The 27,303-nt window shown below is 36.2% G+C and overlaps 1 protein-coding gene across 1 annotated transcript in view; it reads right to left on the bottom strand.

Annotated features, from left to right (window-relative positions):
• TENM2 (teneurin transmembrane protein 2) overlaps nucleotides 1-27,303 on the bottom strand; it is a 3,493,894-nt gene that overhangs the window by 2,626,571 nt on the left and 840,020 nt on the right. Inside the window, exon 9 of the mRNA XM_054691588.1 lies at nucleotides 25,966-26,117. The gene's annotated coding sequence lies outside the window, so the exon portion shown is untranslated. The remainder of the gene's footprint in view (nucleotides 1-25,965; nucleotides 26,118-27,303) is intronic.

The raw sequence follows: 27,303 nt of genomic DNA, 5'->3' as shown, positions 1-27,303 counted from the left end.
ATTTTACTTAAATCTACCAATTTAAAATTTATCTTCATTGATATTTTTCACTTCTATAAAGCATTTGTTTAATGTAGATAAACTTGCAGTGTTTTGTTTTTGTTTGTTTGTTTGTTTGTTTGTTTGTTTTTTAATGGTTCAGTTACATTCTTATTCTTAGGCAGGCTTCTTCTTATGAGAAATTATAATGATTATTTAATACTTCTTTCAAGTACTTTCATATTTGACCATGAATTTAACTCTTTAGCTAATCTGGGAAGTATTTTTATGTGTACTATGATTTAAGTTCTAACTTTGTTTTCTAAATAGCAATCAGAACACAGTTCACATTGCAAGAAGTATCACCATTTCCTTCTAAGTAATTTGCTCATATTTTCATGATATTTTATGTTGTCATCATGACATATTTTCAATATCCAGAAAATCACAATGAACAACACAAAAAATATAATGCCAACATTTGGGTAGCTCCTAACCAGTTTTATTTAATCTTAAGTTTTCATTTTTACTTAAGATTAAATCACGATGAATAAAATTTCTTTCCTTTCCTAATGTTATTCTTTCCATTTAGACATAATTAAGTTCCTGAAGTTATTGTGTAACAATCCCATTCATATGATTATAATTTAGCTACTTCATATATATCCATGAATAATAGAATCCCCATGCTTTAAAATTTACATGAAATGATGCAGTATTTTAGCAGGACTCAACAATTTCCACATTTTACTTATTTGAGATTGTTTTCCTGATAAAGACTGCATTTTATAATCTAAAGAATTTTGCATTTAATCCTACAACTTGTTTCTCTGTTCTATTTCTTTAATTTATTTGTAACTTTTGATTTTTTAAATTTATCGTGCTAATATATATTCTCCTGAAATGTCTTAGATTGTCTGTGGGTAGTTAGAATTCTGTTTTTACATTATTGAAACTATTCTTGCTTTTCCCTCTCTCTTGAGTGCTACTATAGCTGAGCACAGAATTTTGCAATATAATTTCATTATAATCTAACACTCAACATTTCTTTTGATTCTGTTGGGTTACTGACTCATTCTTTGTTGGTAATTACTTAAAATTTTCTTTAAAAATCTTAACCTCTTCTCATCAGTTTGGTTTAATAACATTTCTGCATAACATATATAATGTAGTTATTTCATGTATCTTACTTGGCAACCATTTCCTCTGTGAATAAGTATGGCTTTGTTAGCTGTGATTTTTTTTTTTCTATTGCCTTTGATTTTTTTCTCTTTTTATCAATTTTTTTTTTTTTAGACATTTGTAGGGTAAATGGTTTTCAATATTTTCTGCCCTCCTGCTATTGGGATTGCCCTACCTGATGGGGTATCTTGTAAGTTGTGTTGTTTACTTCTGTGGACCACAACAACCAGTATAGAAATATTTGCCAGGAGAGGCAGAAGCAGAAGAAGAGGCAGGAGAGAGAAGGGGAGAAAGAATGCCAGAGAAGCACAGAGTGAAGACTTGGGCCTCCTTGGGCCTTCTACAGGCCTACAGGCCTTCAGGCCTCTGGCACCCCGGCCTGCTGTGTACCAGGTTGCTGTAATGTATGTAAAAGCTCAATAAAAGCTGAGAAATCCACCGAGGGCTTCAGGACTCTCCTTTAACCTGGTCTGCTTGGATCATAGAACCTGCTCTGTGCCTTCTTGCCAATACAACATTGTAATAGATGAACAGTGGTTCTTACTTTCCTTTTTCATCTAGGGACTTCAATTTCTTTTTCTTTTTGTGTGTGTGTTCTTTTTTTAAAAAAATTAATTATTTACTTATTTATTTTTTTACACAATATTTTCTTCCCCCACCCCCTCAGGTTGAGTCCCCATAGAATTTCCTTCCCCAAGGCACCCGTACACCATCACCATAGTCTCCTGTTCTCCTAAGTTCAATTTCTTTTTCATATTTTTTTCTTTGCCCCTCTTTATTGTATTCTCAGTATTCTTCTAACTTTCCACTTAAAAAAATCTGTCTGTTCTATCTATGTGTCTATCTAAATAATATCTGCCTCTTTGAGAACATTTATTTTTAATTTAAAAGGTATTTATTTCATTTTATTTATTTATTATTTTGGTATATTTATGGTTATAGTTTGTTACAGTGAAAGGATATAGGTTAAAATCACCCAAGAGAAAAAATACATGTCTGGTGAATTCAAGCAGAAACCAGGTATAAATTTCTGCATGCTCCTTTCCAGTGGGATTTCACAAATGTGCCTAATTCTTCCAATAAGGATGTGTGGCACTGAGCAGTATCTGTTGCTGATGAAAGAAAGTTAACTGAGGCTTTCTGTCCAGATAGTTACTGGGGGTCAGTGACATAGGCAGGCAGCACCTGCATGACTGACAGCAGCTACTCAGCCTTCAGACCCCCATGGCATAAGTCAATGTGTTAGCATAATTTATCTCATCAAACTTGTGCAATATGACCTGAAGCTTCAGGTTTATGAAGAAACTCATCAAGAAAAACATTCCAAAAGCTCAAAGCTCAACAATGAGAAGCTGGTCAAGGGTGAGTGTTGAAAATCAGCCTTCCTGGAAATGGATAGAATTTGACCAACACAAGTCTATGGACTGAACACTTTCCTGTGTAACATTTAGATACAACAATATCTACCAAAGAAAAGAATCTTTTGCCTTTCATGCCCTTTCACAAGAATATGGAACTGATTCTCAGAACTTTGCTCAGATTTCATATTAAAAGACAATCTAAAGACAATCTAAATCTAGAAAAATGGAATTTCAGGATACTATATATAAAATAATTATAATAGTATTTAGTCAATTGTACCTGCTTTAGAAGTGATAGATGACCCCATTTATTTATTTTTATTTTTTAAATTATTTTTTAAATTTATATAATTTTTGTGTAGAAGAATTGGGGTATAGAGCAGAGGTGAGGGGAGGGAGTGAGAGGATTCACCGGAGAGAGAATGGGGAGCAGAGTAAGTAGATTGACTGAAATACACTGCTGAGGGGAGCAGTGGCAACACAAGAGAGGTCTGCTGTGCCATTGTGGGTTAGCTCTCTGGCCGAGGATTGAACTCAGGCCGTAGAGGCTATAGCACTGAGACTTAACCTGTAGGCTACCAGGGAAGCCCTGATCCCATATTTAAATACATTAATTGTGATAATTGGTGGACAGTTATGTAACCAGATAATAACAATGAAGAATATATTTTTAGCTGTTACTTAGTAAAAAGAAAATGTTTGTGAAAACAAGGATACCAGCTAGCTAGATCTTATTGTATTAAAACATTAGGAAAAGATACATTTTATGTGGTGCTACAGTGATAGTTACAGAGAGTAAAAGCCTAATAATATTGAGAAGTTAATCAGAAAAATTCCTGACTTCTAAAAATTGGTCATATATACTGTCTCATCATGATGCAAGTCATGTGTTGCCTAAGGACTGGGATGTGTTCTGAGAAATGCATTTTTATATGAATTTGTTATTATGTAAATGATGTAGGTATAATTAAAAACCTAGATGGTCTATCCTACTATAACACCCCTAAGCTACAGAATATATGTGCCCCCTATATAGGACCCAATATGTGGTCCTTCATTGATGAAAAAATTAGCCAGCAATGCATGCTGTACAGATGATTGACATCTTTACTGCTGCTTCACTTTCAGATTTATGAAGATAAGTAAGTATTTGTGATCAAACATTATTACTGCAGCATAAAGGAAATGGCAATTCATACAACTAACTGTGTGTACCAGACACAAAGAGTGGGAGAGAAGATGTTCAAGAAGCAATTATATATACAGATACCTGCAACGATAGTAGTTAATTTGGAATCTAGTATTTTTTCATAACTATTACTTTAAACTTTTTATGTTCTATAGGCAATGGTTAGTTTATGAGACTGCAAAGCAGATTAGATATCACAACTGATAGCATTCATTTATTTTATGATCAATTTGATTAATTATTCTATAACAGAGAAGATGCAAAGACCAATTGTGCAGACAGGTAGTTACCATGATCATCTTACTGTCTCAAGTAGACTAATATTATAGTTTGTGATCCACTGTATAATAGCTTTCAAGCATAATAGCTTGAAAAAAATCAACTAGATTTCCAGCTTATCAAACTGTTTTATTTGAACTTAATCATATTGGCACATTATACTAAATAGTAAAAAAGTGAACAAGAGAGGGGCCTCCCTGGTTGCGAAAGGTTTAAGACACAGCCTGTGAAGATGTCTGCAGCCTCTGCAGCACAATTTTGGTCCCCAGCCGGCCATAGAACAACCCACATCGTGCAGCAGATCTCTCCTGACTTGCCCTCTGCTCCCCTTTAGTAGATCTGCCTGTTTTGTTCCCCACTCTGTCTCTGGTGGATCCTCTCACCCCCTTCTCACCCACCTCTGGCCTGTACCCCAGCTCTTATATGCATATCAAATAAATCTTTAAAAGGAGGTGAACAAGAGAAACTGGAAACTTTGCTTAATGTTGATAATAGGTATATTAAATCAGATATGCATATATGCATATAAAGTATGTATTTTAATGGGCACATGTATATCTTATTAGTCCTTCAGTAATGAATAGGAAAAAAGTGAAAATTAAAGAAAGAATGGAAATAAAATTACGGGTTGCTTACACACACTAGCTCTGAAGACAAATTATGTAAAGAAGAATTCTAATTTACACATTTAAAAGCTGCTTGACTTTAGGCAAATTCTCTATCCTCTCTAGGCCAATTTTTCACCTAGTCTGTAAAATAGAGATAACAATAATATTTTCTTCACAGGGTTGGTATGAGAAGTAAAAGAGATAGGCACACAAAACAAGTTAACAGTGAAAATAATAAGCACTGAGTAAATATTAGCTATGATTATTTTACTTGCATCTATTAAACCCTTTTCATTTCACATTTTACAATAAGAATAATGGACAATTTTGAGACATTTTAAGGAGATCTTGTTATGACAAATACGTCAACCTAGCAAGGTAATATGACCCAAAGGCAGACTCATTTTCTGTATATTTTTGTTCACCTCTACACCAATGTAATGTAGAGAATTGAAGAAGAAAATAAACACTGTAATTTGGTTTAATCAAGACAGTTGAAATTAGGTCAGATTTTGGAAAAAGAATGGATTTGTAAAGCAAATAAACAATTGATTAGCAAGTCAACAGAGGCAGCAACTCCTTTTGTGTGTAATCTTTTTAATTGTGAGTTAACTTAGAGATGATCAGAGAAAGGTAAAATTTAGGATCAGGAAAGGTTTATCATGCTTAATTGTAATACAGAAACTTACAAGCTGGCTGACCTTATATTGTAAAGATGCAAACTATGCTTTAAGTTAAATTTATGTTGATTGGATCCTTTGATTATGATTATATTCATTCTATTGTTTTCACTCCTAATAGTATTGAATCCCTAAGTCCTTAATAATGGATTACAGCTTCAAATTTATTCAATAACTGCATATGGATAATTTCTTTTACATATCATAATTTAACTTTTCAAGTAATTAATGGATGTGAGAGGATAAAGCAAACAGTATAAAATTGGGATGGGCTGTCTCATTCTACCTTAAAAATTTAAGCTCTTATTTAATTGCTTTATTTTTCTTTGTCAAGAAGACTTGTTATTTATATATGATAATGAGCTTCATCTTTATTTTAACACTTGAGTTCAAAGATAAGAGGACCTGAAGTCTGTCAGGATGATTTAGACAGGTATTTATCCCAAATCAGTAGGTAGAGACATTTCCTTCTTCATTCATTCAAGTGTTCACTCCACCAAGTGTCTGCCCTAGAGACCAACAAAAATGCTTGAATTGGGGATGGGGGTTGGGAACAGAAAATTTATTTGTAAAATAGGAAAGTACATCTCTCAATTTCCTTAAGCTTTATTTACTGTTTAGAAAAGACCTAAATCAGCCATTAAAGATTTGTTTGTGTTAATTTTTTGACAATCATATATGAAAAGATAAAAATGAAATGGAAGTGGAAATACTATGTATTTGTGCCAAAACAAATGAAAAATTACCAAAAAAGGTAATAATAATACATGAGAGAAGAAAATAACAAAAAATTGGGAATGAGGTAGAATTAGAATGCTCTAATATCTGAACATTATGGGAAATGCTAAGAGTACTTGTATACTTTAATGAATACTTAAATAAGTCAATAGCTAAAGCAACCAGAAAATAATCATGAAAGGAAAAAAATATAGACAAAACAACCTAGAAATACTCTGTGACCCAGTCTAGTCTAGGAAATACACACCAGAAATGCATTTATAGTTTACAAAAGATTATCAGTATCCATAGCTGTGCTTGTCTGTAATACTAAATTCTGGGAAAAAAAATAAAAAGCAAGAATACATCAACAGCTAAAAGGGTAGATAAGTTGAATATTCACACAGATTAATATTCAGTATGGGAATGAAAGAACTAACTTCTTCCTGCAACAGAGACAATGCTTACATACAATATTGAGTGAAAAAGTCAAGCAATGAAGTTTGCAAACAGAACTAATCTATAGGCATTAACATCCAGATGTCAATATAATGGTTCCCCTTGGGCTAGACAGGCTAGAGACTGGCACAAAGTCTCTGATGTGCTGGTGACAGTCTAGGTGTGAATATGATTGGTGCTCACATTGTAAACAGTTCATTGAATGATGATGAGTGAACTCTTCTGCATGACACATATCAATGAAATTCACTGATTAAAATAAATTGAACCAAGTATACGTGTTGACATATTTTACACTAACACTTTTAAAAATATTATATTTACTTCATCATCAGTGTCTTTAAAGAAAAAGCTCATCAATGATTTAATAGTGTTTTGATGTCTATGAAAATGGTTACTAATGAACAAATGATGAAATCAGCTTGCATGGTTTTATTACCATCAATATATCTACATTAAGCTATTTAAATGATGCAGGCTTCTGTAAAAATATCAAATGTATCTATACATATGCCTCATCAAATATTTTAAACATTATAGGGTATCTAATTACAAAACCAACTTTCCTTAAAATTGAAATATTTAATAAAATGTATTTTAAACAGTATTTTCAAATTAAGTCACACTGCCTCACAATCAGATCCCTAAAGAGAAGTGATAAAGTAAAAAAAAAAAAATAATCAAATACATGTGTACTAAAAAAATGTTTCAAAATTGCAAAAACACATTATAACCCACATATCTACTCATGGGCATAGTCCCAGTTCTTTAATTATCACTGCACATATAAGAGAGCTCATAAAGAAAATTAAACTATTATACTTGTTTAACACTAGTCCCTCAGATTCCTTCTGAATATAGTAACATTCAAAAAAGATATCCGTTTATTTTTTTTCTCATTTTAGTTCCCTCCTTTCTTCCCTTATCATGGTCTTTCTTCCCTTTATCTTTAATCTTTTATTTAAAAAATATTGTGTCCTGGGCCTCCCCTGGTGGCAGTTGAGTGTCACACTGTGAAGCTGTCTGCAGCCTCAGCAGCACTGGTTCGATCCCAGCCTGCGGGTAAGGGTCCTACATGGTGCAGCAGACCTCTCCTGTCTGGCCCGCTGCTCCCCTCAGCAGTGTATTTCATCAGTCTGCCTGTTCTGTTCTTCCCCACACTGTCTCTGGTGAATCCTCTCACCCTCCCATGCATCTAGCCTGTACCACAGGTCTTGTATAAATAAATAAATATTTTTTTTAAAAATAAATTGATTAAAAAAGTAAAAAAATATATTGTGTTCAGATGAGGGACAAGATCATAATTAACACATGCATGACTTTTTGTAAATTTGCAAAAGGCACCCTTTTCCTCTGTGGGATGCAGTTTTGGTCACCTTGCCAAGCAGAAAACAGACCATGAAATTACAGCTGTGCTTGCCCTTTGGTCTGTTGTCCTAGGGCATGACCTCTCACTCTATCCACTGACCCTGATGAAGGAAATGGAAACCGAATCACTGAAAGAGACACTCTTACCCCAACACATGAGTAGTAATTAAGTCATTGGTGATTCTAGGAATGTGAGACCAGAACGCCAACCGTGATTAAATAAGAGCCTAAGTTCGAAGAGCAAAATAAGTTTTTAAAGGGGAAAAATAAGAGGTTTAAATATTATTTGAAAAACTTTTTACTTTTTAAAGATTTATTTATTTATGCACACAAGAATTGGGGTACAGGCCAGAGGTACAGGGGGTTGAGAGGACACACCAGAGACACAGTGGGGAACAGAACAGGCAGATTGACTGAAATACACTGCTGAGGGGAGCAGTGGGTGAGACAGGAGAGGTCTGCTGTGCCATGTGGGTAGCTCCCTGGCCGGCCCAGATCTAACTCATGTTACAGAGGCTGTGGTAGCTTCACAGTGCTGTGCTTAACCCCTTGTGTCACCAGGGAGGCCCCATTTGAAAACTTTTTGAAAATAGAAAGGGCAAAAGAAGTCGAGGGAAATATATGATACTTATCACAAAGAACTAGAAAAAAATATGAAAAACTTTCAGATGCTATGACCATTGGAAATATAACAATCTAATGGAAGGGCAGTCAAAGGCAGGTGAATAGAGAAACATATTTTGTCGCAAGTGATTGCAAATTAGCAGTGGAAAATGAGCATAAAGTTAACTAGTGGTAACTTTATAATAGCATCAATTCATACAAGTTTCTTTGCAAAAATTAGTTAGAGAAGTAGTGGAACAATTTGGTGACCCTGAAAGGTGGAGTAAGGATAAAAAAAGGAGACGGTGGAAAATCAAGTGATTTATTTGCCTCCATTCATACTGGTAAGACTTATGCAAAAGCTACAACTACTTCTGAACTTGGGCAGGTTAGAAGCACTAGATTTAATCATGCTACGCATACAGAAAACCAAGCAGATAAACCTGAAGTGGATAAATTGCTACCTGTGGAAGGCACCCATTCAAACATTTTAAGGGAATTCAAAGGTATAATTTTAACCATTAAGTAAAATGGAAAAGCCTGTCCTCATGAAAAGGCTAACAAGCTGGAGAAATACATAGTGCCAGTATAACGCCAATGCCTAAAAATGAATCCAGAATGTCTCCACAATGCCAGGGTGCCCCTCCCATAAGATTAACTGGTGACTTTATTGCAAAAAAAAATGTGGAAGAAATAAATATTTATACAACTTCTTTGTGTGTGTTTGTGTGTGTGTGTGTATGTGTGTAGAAGAACTAGGGTGTACGCCAAAGCTGTGGGGTGGTGAGAGGATTCACCTCAAGGACAGAATGGGGAACAGAACAGGCAGATGTACTGAAATACACTGCTAAGGGGAGCAGAGGACAAGATAGGAGGGGTCTGTTGTGCCATATGTGGGTCAGCAAACTGGTGGGGTGCCAACTCAGGCTATAGAGGAGATAGCATTGAGACTTAACCCCTAGGCCAGCAGGGAGGCCCCATTATATAATTTTACCAGGGAATATAATGTTATGTATATTTGTTAAGAAAATATTTATAGGGGGCCTCCCTGGTGGCACAGCGGTTGAGCGCTGGGTTGCGAAGCTACCCGCAGCCTCTGCAGAGCCGGTTCAATCCCTGGCTGCTCCCCGGCCACTGGAGAAGGGTCCCACATGGCGCGCAGACCTCTCCTGCTGCCCGCTGCTCCCCTCAGCAGTGTACTTCAGTCCTTCGCCTGCTCTGCTCCCCACTCTGGCTCTGGTGAATTCTCTCACCCTCCCACGCTTCTGACTGTACCCAGTGCTTGTATAAATAAATAAATAAATCTTAAAAAAAAAGAATATATTTATAGGGCCTCCTTGGTAACCTAGTGGTTAAGTCTCAGCGCTATCATAGCGATGGCATGAGTTCTATCCCCACCATGAGCTGACCCACATGGCGCAGCAGACCTCTCCTGTCTCGTCCACTGCTCCCCTTAGCAGTGTATTTCAGTCAGTCCACCTGTTCTGCTCCCCACTCTGTCTCTGGTGAATAATCTCACACCCTCCCTCCACACCTCTGGCCTGCACCACTATGCATAAGTAAATAAATAAATAAATCTTTTAAAAATATATTATTTGTGTCATAATAAACCAATTTTACTTACACAACAACTGTAAAGGTATGTCCTATTATTCTCATTGTTTCAAGCATATTCTATACCTCAAGTGAAATATATATTTATTATGCAAACTTCTAGGGAATGAATTGAAAGCAAAACCATTACCATAATATCTGTCTTCCAATATGTAAGAAACATTAATTATAAAACCATAATACAGGGAGTCGAAGTGTTATTAGTTATAACAGATGTAATATAGTATGCAAAATTCTAGGAGGGTATTATTTATTGTTGAGGTAAGTGTAATATCTTCATTCTAGAGGAAATATTTGCCCAAGTTGTATTTATACCAGGAAAGCCTGAAGGGCAATTTGGTAAAGATAGTGATTGTGAAAAAATAAGGAAATGTAAACACTAAAATGCAAATGCCTAATTTATCAGTCTTTTGTTGTATTATTATATGTAGATGATATGATTGTACCAAACAATAAAAAGTAAGCAATATTTTATAATTAATAAAAGTACTTGGAAGGTTGAAGACATATTTTAATAATTTTCTTTGATACTGTGAATGACCAATTAGAAAATATATAAGGAAAAGATCTAATTCACAATAGCAATGAAATTTAAAAAGTCATCAAAGTGAATTAGTGATCTACAAAACAAGAAACTATAAAACTTCAAAAATAATTATATAAACACTGGAATTAATTAGAGGCTTATCAAGACAAATAAAGGAAATAATAAAGATGGCAATAGTTCAATTCTCCCCCAATTATTTAAATAAGAGAATTTGATGCCAGTGAAAATCTCAATGGGATGTGGGAAAAGGTAGTTTACCAAAAGTATTCTAAATTTCACCTGGAAGAATAAGTGTATAAGGGATGCCAGGGACAATATATTTTTTTTTTTTTAACAGTGGGCAAGACAGGAGAAGTCGGCTACACCATGTCGGTAGCTCCCTGGCTGAGGATAGAACTTGTGCTGCAGAGGCTGTGGACACTTCATAGTGCTGTGCTTTAACCCTTGCACCACCAGGGAGGCTCTTGCCAGGGACAATTTCAAAAGCAGTATTAAAAGAATGGTCTCCCCAAACTGTCATAGCACCAGAAACACAGGTACTGATAAAATGGAAGTTTCTCAAAGGAGTAGCATGATTGAAGGATAGTTCTTAAATGAATACAAGATGCTGGTTCTATAGAAGTGTCATACCCAGAATAGAATAACATCTACTGTATACTGTGACTCCAGGATAGGAACAAAGGATGCTTTCAATAAACATCTTTAACAACAATTCCAAGTGTGATTTAAAGCAGGAGTTAATTTAAATTACCATTGATTGGACAGAGTTTAAAAGTTTATGAATGGAAGAATAATAATCACTAAGCTAAGCTAGAATGTTTGGGATACTGATATTGGTGGCAAGGAGACCTATGCCTCCTAGGCCTAACAGGGATGGTTAGATAAATTAAGTCTTGCTTCCTTTAGGATCATGCTGCAGTGGGAATGTCTTATAATACTTGCAGATGAAGCTCAGCAGGGGGGAAATCATTTCAATGTGCCCCCTTACTTGGCAAAAAAGAGATACAGCATTATACTTAAATCGTGAAACTCATTTTGGCTGAGAAAGCCGGGTCTTCAAATGTGCTTGCCAAGAGAGTAAAATAATAGAAATATGCATGCTGAATTATACATAAATATGCATATATACATAGTCACCCACACACTCCATGTTTGGATGACAAATACACCAAAGATTGGTATGGGGCTGTGAAGATAGATAGTCTAGGGGTAGTCTAGAAAGGTTTAGGATGCATCACACTTCGGGAGAACATTAAGCCCCCAAACACAGTAGCATGTTTTCCAGAACCCATTTAATCTGGGTTCAAAGGGATTTGAGGCTCTCGAACTGTTAGGACTTGAAAGATGAGAATGGGCTGCCTGTGACACTAGCCACAAATCTTGAGCATATGGAAGGGACTGACCTGCTGTGCTCCACAAATGAGAAATTTGTCTCTTGGCTTTTTAGGAGGTGCTATGTGCTGAGACACTGGGAAAGAGCAGCTCTGCCCGCAAAGCTAGAAGTGGAGCTCTCCTCATTCACAACACCTTGCAATTTAAGTCTGAGACTGCATCTAATGTGTTGAAAAAGAGGTCAATTGTAACAAACAAAGGGGAAAAGAGCCCCACAGCTGTAACTTTCACCATCAAAGATTCCCAAGCAGATTTATATTTCAAAGGGGAAGCAGAAAAAGGTTTGAGGAAATAGGACTGTTTAGTTTTCCTCTACACAAAACAAAACAAAAAAAAAATGAAAAAAGAAAATAAAAACAGTGCATTCTACTTTGTGAAACTGACAATCCACACTGGGGTAAGTTACCACTGAAAACCTTAAGGATGTGGTAGGGGTGTGATCTGGCTCATATCAAAAGGGTGATATTATTTTACTAGCTTTATTAATGAAAGTAAAATAGCTAAAGGTCAAATGACAAAGTATCCTTAACTCACTTCCATTTTCTCCTTTACTAGTGATTTTTAAGGTGCTGACGATTTGCATTCTTTGCCTCTTCTCTCTGAAGAAGCAATGTTCATATTAATAGTGCCAGGAATTCGCTTCATCAGGTGACACTTGTTGCCTTATTAGGTAACAGTGGAAATTACTTGGCCCTCTGATGGTTCTCAGGAATAAGAGGAAACACCTGCATCTCCATCGGCCCTCTCCTCCAAGGCAGGCTTAAGGGATTCTTCATGAACTCACTGGTATTATGCCTCCTCAGATCAATAATTGCAGTCCTTAAATTCTACTCCCTGGGATGCATCCTTTTCCCCCACCTTGTAAAGTCATCTTTCTCTTGTCCCACTGAAATATATATCTTAATGAAATAATAGGGCCCAAACAAATGAGTTTCTCTTTGGATGACACACTAGTGTGGCTTGCTGGATAGAAGATGAGGTAAAACATGAAGGCGGTGTTGATGATAGTGATTAAAACACCAGCTCTGACAGGGCAATAACTATAAAATCTTGCTGCTAGTAATAATCTCTACAATACAACTGCAATACCAGCACACCATATGTCACAGCATAGCAATCCATCTCTACGAGTGTCACTTACTTAAGCAGGTTCCAGAAGAACCTATCATTATTTTTCAGTGGGGGGAAGAGGACACAATCCCATTGCTGTACTACATTAGTCACTCCAGTTCAATCCTTTAGCTGACTTATTTCTTTCCATGAAAAGGAATCTATATACTTCAAGCTATTAGACCAGACACAATGAGATGTGTAGTTCACATTTTTTGTTGGTGCTCTTGAGTTCATTTATTCCTTATCCTGCAGCCTCGTAGGAGTATGAGTTTGCTTTTTTAATTTTCTTTTATTTGCACAGCAAAAATCTTCTGAAATAATGAAAGTAATTTTAAGCATATATATGTCTGTCTGTCTGTCTATCTATCTATCTATAATTTATTATTACTGAATATAAAAGGAACTCATTACCTACAATTGTACTAGCAGATGGGATTTAAGGCCAAAACAGAAACCAACAGCAACAGAAGGACAAAACAACAATTTGGCAAAAGAGAATCTTTAGAACTTAACAATAATCGAAGAAACTTGTCTTTAAATTATGCTGAATTTTGACAAAGGGAGTGTCTTACATCAATCGCAATGAAACAGTGACTTAATAAAGTAATTGTTATCGGCTCCAAGTTTGCAAAGCAAGAAATGTTGATAATGAATAACTTGTGTGGCTGGAATAAAAGAGGGAAAAACACATTTTCCCAGCAAATATTTGTTGGCAGTACCATGTAGAAGCTATTGTGGGGGTTACAAATTTAGTGATTTTAGTTTTAGAAAGACTTGTTTTTAAAATCTATTTGTTATATCTCATATTAATAAAATATTGGTGGTAATTGGGTGAGTCCTTCTGTTTTTGATTCAGTCCCCCTTTCTTCAACATGAGGATAATAATAATAATAGCACATCAAAGAGGTACTATGATTAAGTAGTTAATATACCTAAACTTCTTACAACAGTTCCTGGATCATAATAAATTTAATGCAAGTGGCTGCTATTATTTGCCCTGTTGTTATTTACAAGAGCTAATTATGAAGTTAGAGCAGACTTAATTCAAATCCTGTAACTCCCTTTGCTAGCTGGGTGATAGTGAGATCCTGTGGCAAATGATTTAACATTTCAAGTTTTTCTAAAATGGGGACGGTGAGAGTTCATCAAACTGGGAACAATAGACAAGATCATGTGTCTGGAACAGAGTGTGCTTAGCTATTTATAACAAAGCAAAATTATTTATATAGTCACATTCTCTGTCACATTAAAATAAGTCAATCAATCCGCACAAGTAAATAGGATTTGCTTATTTTTTCCAATCTTTCAAATTAATGAATTCAACCCCAATCAGTTATCTTTTTGAATATATCCAGACTATTGCATATATATGCAATATATATGTATATATTTCCTTTGATGAAAAGATCTGATACAAATGAATGATTTTACAGGCATACATGCAAATACCTCTCAAACATTAGGTAAAATGTAGCTGACTTGTAAGGATGAGATAAGTGACAACATACTCTTTCTGTACTTCCCCAGCAAGGTGGTATTTCAAACTCCCCAGCAGATGGGAAAAAACATGAGGACAGCTTGTTAGAAAAAGACCCAGACTGTGAAGTCCATCACATCTCCCTTTTTCCTTCCTCATTAATTCCCTGATCCTTATTCCATTGTATAACTTAACAGCTATCTCTATAGGCAAAAACTGGGTCTAGTTCTCACTATCACTCTTTAGAGGCTTGCACAGTTCTTGAGGCATAAGCCAAGAGGTTTTCCCTAAATGAGAAACCGGCAGGAAACTTTCACCTGCTCTGCAGGTGAGCAACACTTTTCAGTGAATCTCAATGAACTCAGTACAACTGCTCTTTTGTTTCAGTGTTTGATGTTGCAGGTAGAGAAGATATTTCAATCCTATGAGTACTTTAGGTCGAACTACCTCATTCAAACAGAAACATATCACCAAAGATTTAAAGGAAAAGGATAAAAAAAAGGAGATAGGACTATACACAGAAGAAGAATATATTTTATTTGGATTTTACATAGATAGGACATTAGCTATCTGAGTCAGACCTATGAGATGTGCAATAAATCTGTTTTGTATTCCCATATCTTTCCCACTTCTTGAGATGAAGTCAGCAGTGTTCCCATGGAGATAGTTCACACTGTTCACTTAGGGTTTCTTTTCTAATTAATGATTAATGCCATCTCCTAATTACAGAGAGTGGCAGACTCAATAACTTCAAGGGTAGTCAGACACTTAGAATTCCTGTGGTTAGCTTTTCAGTCTGTTATTCATTTGTGAGGCTAACGTGCAATTTTGCCTTGCATTTCACCTGTAGCGGGAAACAAACTTCTAAAATAAACAAAGGGGCTTCTGGGAAGGAAAATCTCAGATTTTATTTTGGTGACCTAAGTGCCAGATGCAGTCCACACAGGTATTTTTGCAGTCGAGTGTTTATAAAAAGTTTGGATGATGATGCTAATATTTTAGGAGTATTAAAAAGTACTGATATGGATAAAGTTGAAAATCTGGCAGCATTAGACTGGGAAATTTCCATGGCAAAAGTTGGTTGAGGAACTACTGTTTCCTTTGGATGGGGCTTTTACTTGCACAGTGCTCTTGTCATGTTCATTTACTGTAATAGTCTCCAGAAGGCTCTGGCTGTACGATCCCTCCCTCTAATGCTCAGAGGCCAAAACCCTTCCCCATTAAGCCTTAACAGGCATTGATGCTTATGCAGGTTATCCTGTTACTGCTGTCTCTGGGATACAGTGGGCAATGTGATTATCTCTCTTGTCAAGGAGGTCATACTCGAGAAATGATAATCAACTGTACCCCTATCATAGTACAAGGAGTACCACAGAACTACTAGCACAGCTCGCAAAGATACAAGATACTTTCATAAGTTAGACTAAAGAATAGAGAAAGGGGGAAAGAAATGTAATGCCACTCACAAACATAAAGAATTTTGATTTTGAGTGTTGTTTCATTATAATTCTAGCTCATTGCATTTTCTATGATTAAATGAAATGCAGATCATCATTTATTTTCATTAGTGGTTTTAAGACATAAAGGGTAAAAAGTATAAAGATTTACATGGATAAAACAACAAGTAGGGCCATCCCCTGGTGATGCAGTGGTTGAGCGCTGGGCTACGAAGCTGCCCGCAGCCTCCGCAGCACCAGTTCGATCCCCTGCCGCCGGCAGCGAGTGTCCCACATGGCATGCAGACCTCTCCTGCTGAGCCCACTGCTCCCCTCAGGCAGTGTATTTCATCAGTCTGCCTGTTCTGTTCCCCGCTCTGGCTCTGGTGAATTCTCTCACCCTCCCGTGCTTCTGACTGTACCCAGTGCTTGTATAAGTAAATAAATAAATCTTTAAAACAACAACAACAACAACAACAAGTATTGATAATCTGTGTCGTATCTATAGTCGGGTCTTACAAGTGTGGGTTTATCCAATCATAATTTATATCTTCTCAGTAATTTCTTTTGAATTAGGTTCTCAGGAGTTTATTTGCTTTTCAGTGCTATCTTATTTCTGGAGTTCATCCTACTTGATAACACTGTACTATTTAATCATAAATATACTATCATATTTAGCTTCAAATGAAATTTTCAAATACTTTGAGATTAAATGTATATAAGAATTAGTGGGAAACACAACTATAATATCCAAAGCTTGCACTTGGTTAATACATTTTTTTTAAAGATTTACTTGTTTATTTATACAAGAACCAGGGTACAGGCCAGATGCGTGGGAGGGTGAGAGGATTCACAAGAGACAGAGCGGGGAACAGAACAGGCAGACTGACGAAACACACTGCTGAGGGGAACAGTGGGTACAACAGGAGAAGTCTGCTGCAACATGTGGGACCCTTGCCGGCCAGCCGGGATGGAACCAGCGCTGCAGAGGCTGCGGACGGCTTCACAATGCGGCGCTCAACAGCCTGTGCCACCAGGGAAGGCCCTCACTTGGTTAATTCTTAATAGTATTTTGAAAAGTAAGCAAAAGGTTTTTCCTATTGTATCATAATAAAAATACAAATTAAAGAAAGGAAAGGTGGATCTTTATATAATATGAACTTATTTTAGGAAATAGTATTGTAAATGCATTCTATGTTGTGATAGTGCTTAGGTAATTATCATAGACTTATTTATGTTTATGATATTTTGCAAATACCAACTACTATTCTAATAATATATAAATATATATATGCATAAACTTATAGAGTAAGAGACTGGGTTTACAAAAATTACAATTACTTAGGAAATTTAGAGTTTAAAAACAGCTTCTGGTGGGGCCTCCATGGTGGTGCAAGGGGTTAAGACACAGCCTGAGAAGCTGTCTGCAGCCTCTGCAGCATGAGTTCGATCCCTGGCCAGCCAGGGAGTAACCCCCATGGCGCAGCAGACCTCTCCTGACTTGCCAGCTGCTCTCCTCAGCAGTGTACTTCAGTCAATCTGCCTGTCTGTTCTCTTCCCCACTCTGTCTCTGGTGAATCCTCTCACCTCTGACACCTCTAGCCTGTACCCCAGCTCTCATATGCATAAAAAAAAAAACTTAAAAAAAAAAAAAAAAAAAAAAACAGCTTCTGCTAAGGCCTGATTCAATTCTCATTTAATGGAAAGTGAAGTACCCAACAAATGACTTTACATATTTTATAGGCAAATTGCCAAATAATTTAAATTAAATTACCAAATAATTACCAAATAAATTACCAAATAATTTAAAATTATATTTTTATTCCATTATTGTGAGATATCCAAATAGTTTGAGTCTCCTACCTAAGAGCGGAGATTACTGTGGCAATTTTGTAGAAGAATCAATGAAAACAATATTTTAGACAAAACCATCAAGAAAATGAAGGACTCTGTGCGTATTTATTGAATAAATTGTCTTCAAGCTTTGCTATTAACAAAGTGCTGTAGAATACCAGTCATTCCACCTTCAACAATGCAACTGTAATATGAAGAAGCCATTATGTGTGTTTTAGTCACTCAATAGAAGTGAATGTGTACATTGTCAATGGTTATCTTTTTGTTTTGCTTTCTTTTATGTTACTGTGGTTGCTGTTATTATTCTGTTCTAATGTGAATAAGGTGCCAAGATAGAATAGTTTCTCAAATAAAGACAAGTCAAAGTAAGAGGGTTACTCTCATTCAATCACACTGTTTTGAGTGCCAACATTTCCTCCTCACAGTAAAAGCTAATATTTGAACTGTCTGCCTTGGGATGCCTATTTTAATCTGTCTAGAAGTTCTAAAGGTGCAGGTTAGCTAATAAACTTTATAGGATATAATTTTAACTCCAACCTTGTAGAAATTTGAACTCTTCTACTCTATAATAGCAGGGTCTAATTCCATAGGAAAAACGCTATGGAACCAAGAATTCTCTTTTTTTTTTTTTTAAGATTTATTTATATATTTAAACAAGCACTGGGTATAATCAGAAGCACGGGAGGGTGAGAGAATTCACCAGAGCCAGAGCAGGGAACAGAACAGGCAGACTGACTGATGAAATACACTGCTGAGGGGAGCAGCGGGCGGCAGGAGAGGTCTGCGTGCCATGTGGGACCCTCGCCGGCGGCCGGGGATCGAACTGGTGCTGCAGAGGCTGCGGGCAGCTTCGCAGTCCAGCGCTCAACAGCTGCGCCACCAGGGGAGACCCTAAGAATCCTCATTTTAAACAACTATCACATAATTTTAAGCTGATGTTTCTCAAGCCATAGAACAATATTATACCTACTCACCTGATACATAATAATCTTTAGGCAACATTAGGCATCACCTCTGCCCCCTACCACTATAGCCATGTCCACTGAATTATACTTAATACCATGTACTTAACTTTTATGAGTGGTAGTGACATAAGAAGTCATATAAAACAGTAAATGTATTTTTAAAATAACTATTAAAGATATAAAATATTGTATTATATTGAAAATATTTCAACATACTTAAAATATCTATTGTTTCTTCAAAGTCCAATAGAAAATTGCATGTTCATCTAAATAAAACAATTCACATTAGTATTTTCTTTATTCTTATTATGATAATTTGTGCTTGATCTGTCTCTCCTGCCACTGGCACATGTGCTTTCTCCTCTCTCTCTCTGCCAATAACAAATGTGTATCAAAATCACTAGGAAAGTAGTTTGAAAACATACAGGCCTGCCTCTCTACTAGAATGGAATCTTATTGAAGCATCCTTTAATATATATTTTGAAAGTGTTTCCTACATAATTCAGATTTATACCATTTGACCCCTCAACTAGATTGAGAACCACAGCTATATCAGTGAGCAATCTCCCTGAAATATAGATTAATAAAATAAAAATATTACCCTGCTATTAACCAGTTCCTGCCACCAGATTTGCATATATTTATAAAGCAAACAAATTACACAGATTCCAAATTCTCCTCTAAAAGAGGAACTTGTGTTTCCTCTTCTCAAAACTCTTCTGATACCAAATGTGTAAGTGTTTCTACACTTAGAACAATTTGACACTATTTGAGTTAGCTCAGACTTCACAAGTTAAGGGCTCAGTCTTGCAAGAATGTTCCCAACTTCAGATGATACCAATTGTAAGTCTAGGACTCCCAAAGTTCATAGTGACCTATAAACCCCTCTGTGGTTCACTAATTTGCTAACTGTTCACAGAACTCAGGGAAATACTTGTATTTATCTGTTTACTATAAACTGCATTCAGATGACCAGAGATATGAAGAGGTAGTGCGTGCGTGCGTGCATGTGTGTGTGTGCATGTGTGTGTGTGTGAGAGAATTTCATTCCCTCTACAGGGGTGTTACCTCCCAGCACCTCTATGTAATCACCAAGCAGGAAGCTCTGCAAACTTACTTTCCAGGCTTTTATTGAAGTTCCATTACACAAGCAAGGTTGATTAAGTCATTGGCCATTGGTGAAAAGCTCTGTCCCAAGTTCCTAGCTCTCTCCTTATGGAGGCAGGCAGGTGGGGTTTAAAGTCCCAACCTTCTAATAATTAGACTGGTTCCTTTAGAAACCAAATCCCTGCTGGAATAGTCATCTCTTTAACATAAACTCAGTAGAGTTGAAAGTGGCTTATCATGAATAACAAAAGATAAATATATTATACTTTTAGCTTAAGAAACTACCAGGGGGGAGGGAAAAAGGAAGGGGAGTCCATGGACTAAGGAGGAGGATTATTGGTGTTTTAGTGTTGGGTGTGATATGGTAATATACATTTGTAGAGGTGCGAACCTATATACCTAAAACATAAATCAGCATTACCTCAATGAATATATATTTTTTTTAAAATAAAGCAAAAAGCAAACAAACAAGAAACTACATGAGTTTTAGAAACAGTGTGCCAGGAAGGAAATAAAGGTCAAATACATATTTCCTATTATATAATATCACATCTACAGTAGCATTATTGAATAATTTTTGGTGAGATTTTTCTGTTTCATGAAGACATGAAGAGAAAAGAGTATTGTACATGATACAATTTCAATGTTTTTCTTATTCTTTCTTTTCTCATTGTTTCTCTTTATCCTCTTTTTTTAAATATATATATTTTTTAGATTTATTTATTTATTTATAAGAACTGGGGTACAGGCCAAATGCAAGGGAGGGTGAGAGGATTCACCAGAGACAGAGCGAGGAACAGAACAGGCAGACTGATGAAATTCACTGCTGAGGGGAGCAGCGGGCACAACAGGAGAGGTCTGCTGCACCATGTGGGACCCTCTCGGCTGGCCGGGATCGAGCTGGCACTGCAGAGGCTGCAGACAGCTTCACAGCACAACAATCAGCCACCTGCACCACCAGGGGAGGTCCTCCTTCATCCTCTTTTATTGAAATCCCTCCTTTATCCTAAAGCATCTACTCCCCTCACCAGACATCTTGACACACGAGGAGAACATATGGTGGACATTCTAGGATATCCTGCTTCCTTTCCTGGTCCAGCAGGCTGAGACTGAAGCCTCAAACACAGGCTTAAAGACAGATCAGGTTTTGTTCTACGAAGCAGCCATGCAGGAGTCTGATGCCTGTGGATAAAGGAAACTTCACCCTTCCTCCCCCATTAATGACCAAAGTGCCAAATAAAGAAGATTTAAACACTGGTCACCCAGCCTTTGCTTCTCCACAGTGCACTGTTTAGAAATCCTCTCTGCAGGTACAGAGAACACTGACTATTTTTTAGGTCAGGATAACTTAGAAAATAAATAAATTTAAACCTATATATGAAAAAGCAGAAGTCCCCCTATCAAGAATAATTGCATTTTTGGCATCAACGACTCACTGTTTCTATCTTTATAACCGAGACTCAACGTGTGGTTGTTTGGAACAGTTCTGACAGAGTGAAATCTTTTGGAATGCTTCTTGGGTTCGAATATTCACTTTGATTATCTAACAAATGGTCTACCTACCCCACAGACTTTTATTTCAGTCAACATCATTCCACACTTAGAGGAATCATTCCACACTTAGAGGAATCAGCCATTCTTCTTCAGATCTACCTTCTTTAGAAACAAAGTAAATCCTCATTTAACTGTGGTGGATAGGTTCTCAGAAACTTCAAATTTAAGCAAACTACATATAAGGAAGCAGATCTTTATTTTGCTCAAGGTCAGTGACAATTTTTTTTTTTTTTTCCCCACCAATGTTATATCGAAGTAATGTTGAAGGAAACATTATTTAAGGACTGCTGCTAAAAAAGAACAAGTTAATTTTCCTTTTCTGTCACTTCAGTAATATGGAATCAACTGAATCAGATACTTCCTTGAATGCTGTATAGTCATTTATGTTATTATATTTAATATTAGGAAGTATCAAGAGAAATAAATTGTTAAACAGAGAGGGGATCAGAAAATCGTGTGCCTGAAAAAAAAAAAAATGTTTCCATGGATTATCTAGAACACATGGCCAAAAGCATTAGATCAGAGTAATGAGGTTGGTATTGCCCCAATGGGCACATACTGCTTAGTTCAAAAATCTCTATCAAACTGAAAGACATGATAAAATGGATCTGCATTCACCAAACTGGTAAATATTTATAGTAACATCCAGACATTTTTTAGGAAGAAGCATTTGTGATAAATTAGGAAACTCCACTAAAAGCAATAAATAATTCCCCTACATTTTTTTTTTTAATCCTGAATGAAGCATGTGTTGAAAAGTACCTGAATTTCCATCTAGAACACCATGTCACATTGAAATATCTTGTTTTCAACATTCCTTCTGTTGGACATTAGGCAAGTTTATATGCCAAAGAGATTTTAAATACCTAAGTTCACAGGATAATAGGAATGCCTAGTTCTGTAATTACTACTTCCAAATAAAGCACAGGTTATAAGATAATGACATATAAGGCAAGTGCCTCCATATGCACACCATATACTATTAACAAAATATTTATTTCAAATACATTACTGTAGCTTAAATAACCAAGCATTTGAGCAAATGCTTCCTATGTTTAGACATAAGCACTCATTTTACTATTCGGGGTGATGTGTTTTGAAATGACAATCCAAGTCCAAGTATTTTGCCCCTGGAGTCTTCATTCAGAATATTTTCTAGTGGTGTCACAAGCAGATAAATATACCTAATTACTAGATTGCACATCCTGATGTATGTTTATTTGACTATGCAAACAACCCACCAAATGTACAATTTTCTCTTCTTAAAAAAAGCATAGTAATTTAAATGCAAAAGATATGTTAATCAGTATTATCATTGAGATTTTTCATATGTCAAGTTAGGATGCTTGGAATGATTATTTTGCTGTCAGCAATAAAGCAGCCTACACTGGAAATCCATTATGGAAACATCTCAACAATCTCAAAAAATGCAACATAAGAGTCTCATCAGATTAAGGCATGCATGGTTCTGGCTTTTATACCAAAATAATTTGGTAACACAGTTTCTAATAAGAGTAGGACAAGTGAAAGCCCAGGATATAATACTATGGAAAAAAGGCCCACAAAAACATTAAAAAGAACAAGGTTTGAAAATAAAGGGAATCAATAGAATGTGCTCTTCTATTGCATAATGTATTAATGTATAAGTTATTTTGAAGTAGAAGTCATCACTGTAATATGGAAACATGAGACTGAAGGGTTTTAATCATACCAGGAGTTTTAGGGACTCACTTGAAGAAGTGTGCTCCCAGTAGCATCTCCCTCAGTAATTATTATCTTAATTGGCTGAAATAAACTATATTGCCCCAGGCCAGTGATAAAACTGTATAGGTAGGCAGCTCTTTTCCCTTTAGGATAGAGCTCCACTAAGAAAGCTTACACTTTGAATTAGAGAAAAAAATACTGTATTGTTACTTATTTTTATCAACTCAAAGTAGTCTGTGCCACCTCCAGCTTTCTATCATATGTCAGATTTGTATTTTCCTTTCAGACGGAAATGTTTTACTCAGAGGTGGAGGTTGCTTTCTAGTGGGGATTTACCCAACTTTGTCTCCAAACTCTACCTCTGCTTTCTTACTTCATTTCCTTGAAAATTCTGAGGTCTTTTCATTTTGTTACAAATTCTAACTAATTAATAGAGTGAGTATGGATAAACTCCTGGGAATCTATAGTCTTTAAAAAGTAATCATTTTGTTCTTGAAACATTGTTTTGTATCTTCTAAACACAAAACCATGCACTGAAGGTATGGGGTGGCAGAGGTGAAAATGACATGTAAATTAAAGGTGAAAATCAAATAAATTAAGGTAATTTGATGCATTTAAATGTGTGTGAACAACAGGAGTGCTATTTCAGAAATTCTGCCTTCTTGTGGGCTGAATTTAAGTTTTGGGTTATCCAATTGGAGACCCATTAAGAATAGAATGTTTAGCTGAGTAAAGAAGGCACAGAAATGGAAGCGATCAGATGTGGCAGTGGGATTTTGCAAAGGGTGAATAAGATAAGTAGAAACAGTGTCCATGATCAATTATGTACTCAGGATAGAAAAAAGAGATGAGGGAGAAAAAAAATAAATGATAGAAGTGTCATAAGCATGGGAAGCTGTGAGAATTGCAAAAATTGGATACAGCAACTTAAAAGATGATTAGCTCACTTTGACATATGCTAAAATCAGTGAAAAACCTCTTTGTTTAATATTTTGTGATCTGTATTTCTGGACATTTGTGAATGAGCAAGCCTGAAAGCAGCAGAAGAGAGAGAAAGCTACAGATTTATTTATTTTTTCCTAAGTATTCCTAGAGACGGGAGAGAATGCTTTGGCCTCTCAAAAGCTGGGATGTAAATATTATCATGAAAACATAGCATGCATATATCAATTCAGAGAACCATCTATTATAAAACATAAATTATGCAGATTGAACATTCAAGTAATAAGATAATGTTGATAAATGGCCTTGCAATTTCAAGCACTATGACTTGATACTGTGAAAGATCCTATGATAAACATAGTGTTTTCCCATAAATTCCAAGAAATTGAACAGTGAAATATTCTCAGAAAAAAAAACTGGATTTGCTCTCCCATAACCAATTCTGTAAAATCTTTAAACTGTATCCTTTCCTCCCTTTGGAGTTACTTGCAGATTGTGACATTGAACTCATGACTGGTTGGAGTTTCTCTTCCTCTAATCCTTATTATAGCAGGTATGCCCAAGATTGAAATTCCACCAGTAGCCCCTTGAAACTTTCCGCCAATCAAAACTGCACTGAATGAAAACCCTACTTGCATAAAGCAAAGCCAGCCCTGTCCTTTGGCATATGCAAGCATATTCCCCTTGCTTCCTTGATTCATTGAATCTATATCCTTGGGACCTCAGTTCCAAATCCCCACTTTGCTGTAACAGATGAGCTGCTAAGCAAGATCTGTAGCATCACTGCTAAGACAGGAGAGCTCTACTACTTATGCTATGACACATCATCTATAACCTGGTAATTGCACCAGAATTTGGCATCATGGTCTACAGGCCCATTAACCTGAAGTGACTTTCCTATAAATCTGCAAATCTCAAGAAAACAAACACAAAGCTTAACCTCTGACAAAGATTCTTTGCTTGACCAAAATTTAATCAGTCTCCTGAACTTTCTTCTAGGTACATATGTGTACTTGACTGTAAGTTGTAGTTTTAACAAGACCTGTTAAATCCACTTGACTGTTATCTTCACCCTGGATATCTCCTCAGATTCCTCTTCCCACCCCATCTCCCAGTTACTGTCTTATCCCGTTAGCTTGGTTTGCCCCTTAGTTTGGTAACTAAGAACATTTCCTCTTGGTGATGTTCCATCCACTGGCCCATCCTACCCTGTCCCTTCACTACAAATTTCCACTTTAAGTAAGTGGATTGAGCACAATCTCTCAGAAAAAAACTTCCACTGTAAAATCACTGTAAAATCTCAATGCAAGGGCCATACAGCTATGACCATTTTTCTTAATCAAGTCTGTTTTAACATTTTTAACAAATTTGATTGAATATGTTTTTCTTCAATGCCTTCTATCATACTGATACTACCTCCCTCCTGGAGATGATGGGAAACAATAAATGATTTTTTTATATTCATTTCACTCTGCCCTACAATATGTCTGCTTTCACCCCCCCCCCTTTTCCAGCACAAGAAAAATATTTTTCATAGACATCTAGTGGCTCCAACAGATGTAATAAAGTGACTTTTGACAAACTACACCACTTAAAGCAGCTTGTTTTGAATCAGTGATGAGAAGTCAGCTGCAGAATTCTCAAAGAAGAAGTAATATAGAAACAACTATAGTTCCTGTCAAATGAAATCATTCAATTTAGGAGTTCAGTATAATATTTCCCATTTTAATAGTTAATTATATTTTCACAGTTCAGAGATAAGAGAAAGATAAACATCTTTCCTATGAAGGACTTTGCAAAAAAATCTTAAAAGAAATATAGGTTAACAGACCTACCTGTGGAAAAGAACAGGTTTTCTGATGATTGGAGCCAAGATGAGGATTTCCTGCAGACTGAGGTTTCGTAAAGTGCTTCAGGGTCCCTGTCTGCTATTTTCTTATCTAATGTATCTTCACCTCTCAGCCCTTAATGACAATGTTCTAAGGACCTAGAAAGGGGGGGAAAGACATTTTTGAAAAGACTGCTGAGTTACGATAAAGTCACCTTGTACATGCTATAGTTGCTGTGCACTCGGGAATATAAAACAGAAACATCTTGTTGCAGCAGTCAACTTGCTAAATCCATGGACAGGGGCAGAGACGAGGACACATCCTCATAGTGTAAGAAAGTCGGAATGGCTCTCACTGCATACATCAGAAAAATATGATTTTGAGATACATATATATGTGTGTATGTATATATATATATATATATATATATATATATATGCAAAAACAAAGAATGCTACTGCATTTCGTTTGAGAATGGAAGTGGCAGAGGTGAGAAGAGTTGGGGAAAGAAACTTGAGGAAGGTCATTATTCAATACATATCAATGGAGGGCCCAACAGATACTGTTGCAACAATGAAGGCGACTACAGGTGCCTTTCCAGGGTTTGCAGTGCAGCTGAGGAAAAGATGAGGACATACGCAGGTATCATGTGATGGAGCAAGGCCATGATGGTAGGTGAGGGGCACAATTAGTGTGGCTGCTATATAGTTCCTAAGTTTGGGAGGAGAGAAGGGGGTAGAGGAAGTCCGCCCAGGAAATAAGATATCCAGCCAGAGAGTTGAAGGAAATGTAATGATTAACGAGATTGTGAACACAGGAGCCACTGATACAGAAATTTATATACATCAATGGAGAAGAGAAAGCTTGAAAGTATAAGAAAGCGCAATATCTAGAAAGTGAGGAGGAAAGTCTCACTTGCATTTCTTTGATTTATTTAAGGAAGGATTTGAGCCTATAAATCACATTCAGATTTTGAACAATCATAGCAATGTTTAGTAGAGAATCAGGCTCAAGGCTGAAATCCTTAAAAAATTACTGAATGATTTTTACCAACTTACCTTTAACTCATTTTTTTTTTCCCTAAAATTTAATCTTAAACTATCCCAATCTAATGTGCTTTGGGGTTTAAATCAAATAAATATATATGCAACATACGTATTAGTTTTTAAAAGAAACCAGCTTTTATTTTTCAATGCCTGAACAAAGAAATAAATATTTCTTGGGATTTGGCTAAACTGGGATGCTGATAAGCTGGCTGTTTGCAAATGGACCAGTTTGTGTCCACGAGTACTATATATACATATGGAACCATATAAATATGCATACACATATGTATGCATATCT

Source organism: Talpa occidentalis, unplaced genomic scaffold (genome assembly GCF_014898055.3).
Source record: "Talpa occidentalis isolate TD23 unplaced genomic scaffold, MPIMG_talOcc4v2.1 talOcc4.9, whole genome shotgun sequence".
NCBI lineage: Eukaryota > Metazoa > Chordata > Mammalia > Eulipotyphla > Talpidae > Talpa > Talpa occidentalis.
The sequence above is the reverse complement of the archived record's forward strand: the minus strand, read 5'-3'. Positions and strand labels throughout refer to the sequence as shown.